The sequence below is a fragment of the Adiantum capillus-veneris genome, chromosome 26 (assembly GCF_014529385.1).
Source record: "Adiantum capillus-veneris isolate H3 chromosome 26, ASM1452938v2, whole genome shotgun sequence".
NCBI lineage: Eukaryota > Viridiplantae > Streptophyta > Polypodiopsida > Polypodiales > Pteridaceae > Adiantum > Adiantum capillus-veneris.
This window is the reverse complement of record NC_140956.1, coordinates 75,291,022-75,301,661: the sequence shown is the minus strand read 5'-3', so window position 1 is coordinate 75,301,661 and position 10,640 is coordinate 75,291,022. Positions and strand designations below refer to the sequence as shown.

At 43.6% G+C, this 10,640-nt stretch overlaps 1 pseudogene; it reads right to left on the bottom strand.

The window, feature by feature from the left end:
* Positions 1–7,804: 7,804 nt before the first annotated feature.
* Positions 7,805–10,067, bottom strand: LOC147423670 (histone H3-like; annotated as a pseudogene).
* Between the last annotated feature and the right edge of the window lie 573 nt (positions 10,068–10,640).

The following is a 10,640-nucleotide window of genomic DNA, read 5'->3' as shown; positions in this document are numbered from 1 at the left end:
TCTGTAAGCCCTTTTCTGCTTCCATCTGTGGCTCTATATTGGTCGGACCTTCACGCATAATCTTTTTTCTCTCTCTCTCAGATGTAGGTGCTATGTCGTGGAAATCAATGCCCGTTCCGTAGGAGTCGTATCGCAGATTCTGTACGGTTTCTCTAGCAAACTCTCCGTACTTGTGCACATGCTCATTACATATCCTACGCTTGTGCAGGATTTGATACTTGCAGAGCGTGCACGAGCATGCAATCTTTTCCTCCATGTTAGTTGATGACGTTGCCATCTACAATGATTATGAATGTTGTTTTGATATATATATATATACTCCTCACAATGTAAACTACCTCACATTCTCTAGTCTTGCCCAATCTCCGTACACCTCGGTCCAGAGGTGTACGGAGATCAGGACCACCGGGTCAAAATCTCGTCTTTATTGGTCAAATCCTAGATGGGTAGACACATACGTGCACTCCCAGGTGTACATGGCAATGCATGTAGAAGGCAAAACCCCTTTGCCTCTTTTAGTTCCATAGTTTCTTCTCTGTCTATGTACCCTATCTCTCGTTCTTTCTCTCTCGATCTCGCTCTCGCTATCTCTCTTTCTCTATTTTCCTATTTCTCTGCCATAACTCCTGGAGCTCCACTTCCCTATCTCTCTCTCTCTCTCTCTCTCTCTCTCTCTCTCTCTCTCTCTCTCTCTATATATATATATATATATATATATATATATATATATATATATATATATATAGTATATATATATAACTCTCTTTCTCTATCTCTCTATTTCCTATCTCTCTCTCTCTCTCTACTTACCTCTCTCTCTCTCTCTCTCTCTCTCTCTCTCTCTCTCTCTCTCTCTCTACTTCCCTATCTCTCTAATGATCGAACGAGCGACTGATCTAGGGAGATCTAGACGCCCACGACTGCGGAGGACTACACAACATCGACAGAGGCTGCATCAGAGGATCTAGCTAGGTCACTTTGGCTCGACATGCACAACGTCCGATCAGAGTACTGACCATGGAGGAGATCTACCTATCCCAACTAGCTCATTTAGTCGTTTAGTCCACACCCAGCAGTTTAGGATTCCATAATATTTTATTTTGTCATCTTCTTACTCTGACTTTGTATCAGATCCATCACATTGTAACTTTCTTGTCTCATGTCTCATAGGTCACTTTGGCCTTTCGAAGACGTTAATATAACATTTCATTTCATTTCTCTCTTTAATTTTTTTCTCTTTAGTTTTAATTTCCTAAGCATACCTTAATTCTCTCTCTCTCTCTCTCTCTCTCTCTCTCTCTCTCTCTCTCTCTCTCTCTCTCTCTCTTTGATTACCTACACACACACACACACACACACATTTCTCTCTCTCTTTCCTACACACACACACACACATTCTCTCTCTCTCTCTCTCTCTCTCTCTCTCTCTCTCCTACACACACACACCTCTCTCTCTCTCTCTTTCCTACACACACACACACCGCTCTCTCTCTCTCTCTCTCTCTCTCTCTCTCTCTCTCTCTCTCTCTCTCTCTCTCTCTCTCTCTCTCTCTCTCTCTCTCTCTTTCCTACACACACACACCGTTCTCTCTCTCTCTCTCTCTCTCTCTCTCTCTCTCTCTCTCCTACACACACACACACACGATGTAGAGGTAGAGAGAGAGAGAGAGGGGTTGGGGAGGGTGGAGATGGACATAATACCTGCGCAGCAGGTTTCGGCCAAGACCCGAGCAGGCGAAAATGGCCCCTGCGCGCGGGTTTTGCTTTTTTTTCCCCAATTTTTTTGGCGTCAATATACGCGTCGCTATACGCGTGGCAAATAAAGCCTTTCCACACGTATAGCGACGCGTATAGCGACGCCCGCTAATGTCGTCGATATACGCGTGGAAAGGCATGGCCGTCGATATAGGCGCGTCGATATCTTCATTTAGTGTTGTAGTGTTAATAGTTTTTTGACAGGAATAAAGTGTACTTGCTTGCTAAATCTGTCGACTATTGTATATATTCCCGTATTCCCATGGATAGACTTGGGTAATCCAAAGATAAAATACATGGGTATACTCTCCCATGGTGAATTAGGGATGGGCAATGGTTGGAGTAATCCAGGTTCTTCCCTCTATCATACTTAGTCTTTTGGCATACCACACATTTTGAAACATACTCTTGTATGTCCACTTTCATGGTAGGCCAATAGAAATACGTCTCTACTCCTCGAAGAGTAGGTTGAATGCCTCTATGCCCTGCATAGGGAGGAGCATGGGATTCATACATGACTTTCTCACACGAAGGGAGTGGGTAACACAGCCTATTGCCATGTAGAAGATAACCATCCTGCAAGGTGAATGGTTCCTCTTTTCTCTCCAAAGCAAGGGCTGACATTATGTCTTTAAAGTCAGGGTCAATAGCATACTCATCTATCATAGAAGTTATATCATTGTGAGTTGCTAAAGACACAGCATTAACTTTTGGTCGTCGTGATAGTGCATCGGCCACTTGATTGTGCTTACCAGCAATGTGAGCAAAATGAAAATTAAATTGCAAAAGAAAATTTTCCCACCTCATTTGTTTGTCAGAAAGCTTTGTTTGCGTCATGAAGTACTTGAGACTTTGATGGTCTGTTCATAACATGAATGGAGTCTCCAATAAATAGTGCTTCCATGTGTCTAGGACATGTAGAACAGCTAAAAGCTCTTTCTCATAAATACCCAAGACCTGTTTATCCGTATTGAGCCTTCAGCTCTCATATGCTAAGGCATGCTCTTCTTGAAGCAAGACTGCTCCAAGGCAATCACCACAAGCATCACATTGGACCTCAAATGCATTAGGAAAAATATAAACCCTCTAGGGGCCCTTTGGGATTAAGGTTAATTAGAGGCCACAGCCAATGAGAAGAGGGTGGTGGACACACTGTATGCCCTCAAAAATGTAGGGGGACAAAGTAGTCTTACACTTCTTAAATGGGCTCTTACCTAGTGAAAAGGTGGGGGGGGGGGGGGGCATATGGAACCTCCAACTTCCCTCCTTTTTGATCCGGTTTTGAAAAAATCCCAAAAATTTGAAATTTTTCAAAATTTTCGAAACTCAAATTTCATCTTCTTAAAATCCCCCCTAAAACTATTTTATGGTCAAAAAGGCATTTTTTGACCTCAAAAAGTCAAAACGTGCACCCAAAAACCCTAAATTTCAATTTTTTTAAAAAAAACTTTTAAAAAATCTTTTTTTGCTATCCAGAGCTCCCCCAATAGTAGTTCTTAGGCAAAAAGTGATTTTCTCTCTCTAGAACCCCTTTTCCAACCCCTTCTTGGTTGCAACCATCACACTCATCCTCTACTCCAACACTCTCTCTCTCTCTACACCATCTCCATTGCTGCAGCAAGGAAGCTCCTCTCTCCTCCCCTACCACCTTCCATTGCCACACCAAGCAAAGGTTATGCACCTTCTCCTCCCATTGCCACACCAAGCAAGGGTTATCCACCTTCTCCTTCCATTTCCACAAGGGTTAACCACCTTCTCATATCACTTTATCCCACCTACATTGTAGCAACAAGCAAGTTCCTTCTCCTTCTCCTAGTTTTCTTTGCTCAACCATGGCCAACTCTACTTCGCAAAAGCGGCCAAAGGATGAGGTCACAGCACTTGCATGCCACAACACTAGAGGTGTAGATGATGAGTGGGTGCCACAAGAGTTCACCAAAGGTGCTTGGGTATACATGCAACCATCTGCTATTGGCCCTCATCGTGTGCGGAATCGTGCAAACTTGGATCTTCATTGGAAAGGAAAGCTCCTTGGCTTCAAGAACCGCAAAGACAAGGGGACCGTAGCCATTTTGCAACATGTTTTCTCAATGTCAACCATGCATTTGTAACAACCACCTCGATTTCCAACACATTGTAAGTAAATGTTTTGAGAATACAAAGCTAGGTGTGAAATCACAGTGTAATGTTATTATGGATTCATACTTAAGATTTGTCATGCATTTATAGTCATATTTCCATCCACGTTGGTGGAGGAGCAGCCACTATATAGTCTCTCCGGCACATTCAATGCTATACATGCGGATATTGGAGCAATAATGTTCCCACATCTTTGCCCAACCAAACTGGTTCAAAGAAGGATTTTCTTCTATTCTCACTCCTATATTGTCCCTACTTCTACACAAGCGTTTGGAACGCTTGAACCCATCAAAGTAACTTCCTTATTAAGTATGGAGTGGCCGGTGCCAGATTTGTGGTCGGTAGCATCTTTCAAGCAAAAGATGATAATGGATGTCCAAAACTCTTTGAAATACTCTAAAGCTTCTAGGTCTGTGGGCTTGAGTTGGTGTTTGCATATTCATTGTTTTGTGCACATTTTTAAAGAGTTTGGATTTGTGGAGACTACCACAATGCTTGTATGTAAAGATGCGCATTACGAGGAATTAGGAAGGCTTTTAGAAGAGGACTGGGATTTTGTGGATGGCATGCACAATGGGGACCGGTACCATTGTAAGGTTGGAGCTTCACGTATTGGAATGCGCTATTTGAAATCCCGCACCTCCTTGTACATACGATTTCACTATGATCGTTGGATGTGCAAGCTTGGAGTGTGGACTCCCTTACAGAGTGTAGACGGCGCTATTGCAAGCTTTGACATTGCAGTGAAGATGCCCAACGATGCTTTGGAGGCAGTCCAAGTGAACAAGCATTGAACTCTCAGTAATGTTCGAGAACATTTGGTTATTATAGGTTTTGAGGCCCTTCAACAAGCACAATTTCGTTTACAAGGTCACAAGGTGAGAATCCTTTCACCACATTTTCGATACATCATGGTTTGTCGATCATTGGATGCTTATTGTAATGAATGTCCGCAGATTGGGAAGAGAATGGAAGACAAATTGAAGGTCGAGGAGGACTGGGGGATGGATGGAACTATGTTATCGATCTTATAACTTTGTAACTCTTGCAATTTTCAAACTGATCCCCACTGTAATCAACATGATTTGCTTCGGTAAATCATGCCTTTGAATATAATTTTTTGCATTGGGATGAGAAATCATTTTTTGGTGAAAGTGCCTTTTTTTAATGTCTTAAAAAAAGGGTCCACTATAAAAGGGGGGCCACCTAACTCATTCACTATTTTCACTTTTGCTCATCCACTCTCTATCTACACCCCAGGCTAGACATGGATGCTTCCACAGCCTCTGCATCTGCAGCCACATCCACCCCTTTGTCACGCTTCATCCTCTTCCTCGAGGACACCAAATACAAAGGGAAGTTGGACCTCCACACCTTTTTTACTCGTCTCCCTAACCTTGATGCCACAGTTGCCCTTCACATGGATGCATTTGCCGAGATTTTTGCGTTCATGGAGGAGCACATCATAAAATATTATGTATCTATCCCCCCACATGTAGGGATCTGGGTGCCTTACGATCTTTTGCGCTATATACACAAAGGTGATCACCCATTCTCCAAGCGGTTGCAACGATTCCAAGAAATTGCAACCGATGCAAGCCATTACTTGGACGAGCAAGCCCCAGGGGGTGTCAGCGCTCAAGAAGCGCAAGTTGGGGGTGGTGTACCTTTCTCGGCTCGCAACATTTATCTTCTTGGTGAGCGAGGAACCTGATTTGGAGGAGCTCCGCTTACCACACCTTCAGGTTGGGTCCTTTATCAAGGACACCAAGGAGCAGCAGGTTATCCCCATGAACCCTGCAGGCGGAAGGAAAGGCACACCTGCTCGAGTACCCTAGGGGTCTTGAGGAAGTGGTTCAGAAATCCATAGTTGCGGCTGGCCCTAGTGACACTCCAATGCCACTGCCACTGACGGATGTGGCTATCCCAGAGGTAGAAATCAGCCGCTTCTCCTCAATGTTAGTGGATGGGGAGGAGTATGTGTTCCTCCATGATTTGGAGAAATCATTTGGCCCGCGCATGGATGAATGCTTGAGTGTGCTATGCAACAGCACCAAATGTCCCTTAGACAATACGCCAGATGCCCTAGAAAGCAAGCTCTTGCCAGATGGGGACTTTGTTGCTGACACTATTGCAGTTGTATGTGTGGAGGCCCTGGCAGCAGAGCAGTTGCACGTGGCTGATGAAGAATTCCAAGCCACGCAAGCCAAGGTTGAGACTGCTAGGATGCCTATGCCATTATGCAACCTCCCATCTGATGATCCAAAGGTCGTATCCGTGGTGCATGGGAGCATTAACTTGGATGCAAAGGGCAACGAGGAGGAGGACGACAAGGAGCAGGAGGTAAACAGTATCCTAATTTTCATGTTACTATTTTATCCTTCATTGTCTTTTTTCTCAACCTTCATCGGTTTATGACAGGATGTCGTGGAGGTTGATGATTTTGCTGCAAGGACGGGTGGCAAGCGGACGGGCTTTGGACCTCAAGCTTCCCTTGCGCATTACTTAGGACAACTCCCCCCTGGCGATGTGGCCATTATCCATAATGAATTTACTCCCCGAGCCCATTTTATGACTTGGTTGTTAAAAGCTTTGAGCAAGTTTTTGTGTTTGAGCACCATTGCTCAAACTGCGCATCAAGTGTTCCTAGTGCGTAGATCCCTTGTATGCACAGCGTTTGGCACTGGATTTCGTGGTAAAGTGCTTGCCCAGATAGGGATACATGCTTCCATTGGCTCAACTGACCCAAAGGCCATAGCACAGTCCCTCTTGACTGGGGAGTTTCCTTACGCACAAAATAGGCGCCAGGAAATGGTCAAAAAAATTATGAACTCCTCAGATACATGATGTAAAATCACCGTTTTGGAAGTAATAAAAAATATTTAAAATTGTCTCTCTATCTTGCAAATTCTTTTGAATGTGATTTGTCAATCTTGAAAATTGTTTCAATTGGTTGATATGAAAATTGTTTTGATTGGTGACTTTGTAATTTCAAGTTCTGTATGTAATTTCAATCAATTTCAGTAAATTTAGATATTTTATGTTCCCTAGGGGGTAGATAATCCTACCAAGGGCCAAAAAAAGCCTGGCCACAGGGGCGCGCAAATGGCCAATCCATCAGTTTTGGATGGGCCATTTGTGCGCCCTTGTGGCCAGGCTTTATTTTGCCCCTGGTAGGCTTATCTACCCCCTAGGATACTTACAAAGCACAAATTTATTGAAATGATTTGGTTTTGCATCATTAATTTAGATGCACCCTTTTTATGGCAATTCCAGTATATGTTCACACTCAAGGACACTAGAAAAGGTGAAATCAATTATGAAATGAAGTTTCCAGCACACGATCGCCTGCTTTAGCTCTACCTAGTACACCCCTACACCAAAAAGTCCAATTACATTGGACATTTGAAAAATCCAAATTAATGTTGCATAAACACTTGGTTTCACAATATGTTATTTTTTTGATATCCTATAGGGAATTCAAAGCTTGAAATGGCCAAAAAAGGGTTTCCACAAGGATCTATGTAAAATAATGTTGTAAAACCAATAGGTTTTAGTAAATTTGTGCTTTTTAAGTACCCTTGGGGGTAGATAAGCCTACAATGGGCAAAAAAAAGACTGGCCACAAGGGCGCGCAAATGGCCCATCCAAAACTAATGGATGGGCCATTTGCGCGCCCTTGTGACCAGGCTTTCTTTTGCCCCTTGTAGGCTTATCTACCCCCAAGGGTACTTAAAAAGCACAAATTTATTGAAATTGACTGAAATTACATACAGAACTTGAAATTACAAAGTCATTTCATTACAAATATAATAGACACAGTAGAGACAATTGTTGATCATATTTTCATTGGAAAGTCAAATCATTACAAAGACAAGGGTGTGCAATACAAAAAGAGGGGTAACTTTGGCTAATGCTCGAAGTCTCGTCGCAATCGACGTGCAAGCTGCATATCTTTTGGTTGTATTGTCACTCGCTTTGCATGTATGGCGCATAGGTTGGTATCTTCCAACACCGAAATAATGTGGGCCTCTGCAGCTTCTTGAATAGCCTCTAGCGCTATTGCTTGCATTCTATACTGGGTTCCATAGCTTTGAAGCACCTCCTTCACAATGCGAGCAAAGCGGGCGCGTTGAATCAAAAGCTCCATCGTCTTTTGGTAGCGGCGGATTTCAGCAAATGCCCTTGCTATTTTTCGGCACCGCTGCGGTTGTCTTGGGGGCACTTGCACATTTGCTGGCAGGCGGCGTTTAGGCTTCTTGAAAAACTTAGACTTGCGCATGTTTACATGCTTAGGGGCTGGTTCTGCATCCTCTTCTGATTCTTCCTCTTCCCTTGGCTGCCAATCTTGTTGTGTGGGGAGAGCTCCCTGGCCTCGAGGCAATGTCTTCCCCCCAACGGCCACTGGGTGTGTGCGCGGTATTTTATCTCACAGCCATGGTGGCTCACTCTCTGATTCAGTGTCTGTATGGACCACCCGAGTCCTGGATTGTCCTGCTTGTGATTGGTGGCGCGACGGCTGCTCCCTATCGGACTCTGTTGTTTGCTGGCCCTCTTCTTCTCTCCAGCGCTCGGTGTGAGGTCCCCACCCAGCCGTTTCCAATGGCAGATCTGATGGTGAACCCGGTGGCCACTAGATCTATTGTGGAAGCAAACAAAATGGTTCAGGGTTCGACTAGCGGACGATCTCTCATCACAAAGTGAGTCGAGTTCGAGCCTACTAGCAGGGAGATCTAGCTCCACCTCGCAGGGGAAGCGTACTTGAACTATCTAGCGATCCTAAGACCCACCTTCCAAGAGGAGAGAAGCCTCGAGTGCCTTTTTCCCCATGTTTTAGAAGCACGTACTCTCGAGAATTCCATGTTTTAGAGGCACGTAGTAATTAGGTCACACAAGGGAAGCCCATCTTGAAGAGGCAGCAAGGACACATGTCAGGCCCCTACCCATGTTACCTTCATGTGTTGCTTGAAGCCTATTGGCTAGGCTTCAAAGGGGTAATATCGAGTAAGCATTATGGGGATAGAGAGTTCCCGACCAATCGGGACCACCCATCTCGTAGGCATTGGCAACCTGAGCCAAGCCCCCACTATCCACCCCCACACTCACACTTCCTTGTGTGACCTAATTACTACCACAAAGGTTGTTCAACATAAACATTCCTTGTTTTAATTCCGAAGCACATTGTTCGTTAAGACAGCCCTTCAACCAGTATTGCAAACAACACCAAGACAGAATTCTAGTAAAAATTCTACTCAAAATTATTCATAAAAGTTCCAATGTTCTGGAGGTACAACATCCCCCCTCCAGCGAGAGTTCACTCCTCCCGTTGTCGCCTAGCTGCCCATACAACTAGGTATGTCCACCGCATAGAAAGCACGTCAAGGACACTCCCACCGCATAGAAAGCAAGACGTGGGTTCCCACCGCATAGAAAGCAAGTCGTGGGAATCCACCGCATAGAAAGCAAGTCGTGGATTCAAGAGTCCTTAACGAGGAACTCTGCCCCCTGTGATCAGTAGGGGGGGTCAGGACTGATTCAACATTGGAAATAAAATGAACATGTCGAGCTAAATTTTCCCTAGCAGACATTCTTTCCTAATTGCAACCAGCATACCCATCAATCATTTCCTTCCTACTTTAGAACTTAATGTACAATGAATTCAATGCCGAGGTTTCCGTCGGATTTCTCCAACATGTTTGGGGATATTTTCATTCCTAACTAAACGTGTGCAATGTTAAATTAAACAACTTGAATGAAATTATGATCTACCTCTTCCATTTCTTCGTTGTGTGTGGATGTAGCAAATTAGCTCCAAAAACACTTTAAATCACCACATTATTCATACATGGTTTGCATATCTACCTTGTAGCCGGTCAGTCGTGATATCTCTCAAACCATTTTGAATTTGCAAAAATTTCCTTCTAATAGCAAGGTTTTCTTGTCGTTTGCTTTTGTCTTCTCACTCGGTTCACACGATACCTTTCTTGTCTTCTAGATTTTTTGTTAGAAAAATCATAGAGGATCCCCTCTTTTTCCTTGGGTTTTGTTTCACTTTTGGAGCTACTTGATACCTCATCCTTAGCATCTATCTCTAGAAGAACATCGTCTTGTGAATCTTGGACCTCTTCCTTGTTTTTGTTGCTTAGATCTCTAATGGAAATCTCATCAACCATACGTTTGCATGCAACAATTTCCTATGTATCTAGATCTTTGGTCTGTGACCCTAATTCCTAGATAACACTCACCATTTGGAAGGGTATTATGTCATAGTCTTCTTTGTCACAAAATCTCGTTGGGGTTACTTTGTTCACACATACATCTAAAGTAGCTAGTGTTTGATTCTAGCCAAAAGGTTCAAACAATTCCTCGAGAAATGGCTCTGGGATATAATCTATATCTTCCACTTGTCTCTCTAGGATGCAATATTCTCTTGCCAGGCTCTCGCACTCAAAAGCCCCACACATCCAAAGATGTGCTTTAGTTTGTAACCATGTAGGCATCTCTTGGTCGTTGACCACCGTCGTTGGGTCAAATTTCTCTATACGAGCTCGACTAACATCTCTATAGCTATGGTCCTTCACATTCATTCTCATAGTAATCTCTTTGTGTGGCAAGTAGATATGGTCATAGCCCCAATCTTGTATCATTTTAAGTTGGCGCATGAATGGTATCCTTAGAATGATATCAAAGTTGTTGCTCTTGTCAAAATCCACTATTACAAAGGTATGCTTGTATTCAATCTTACA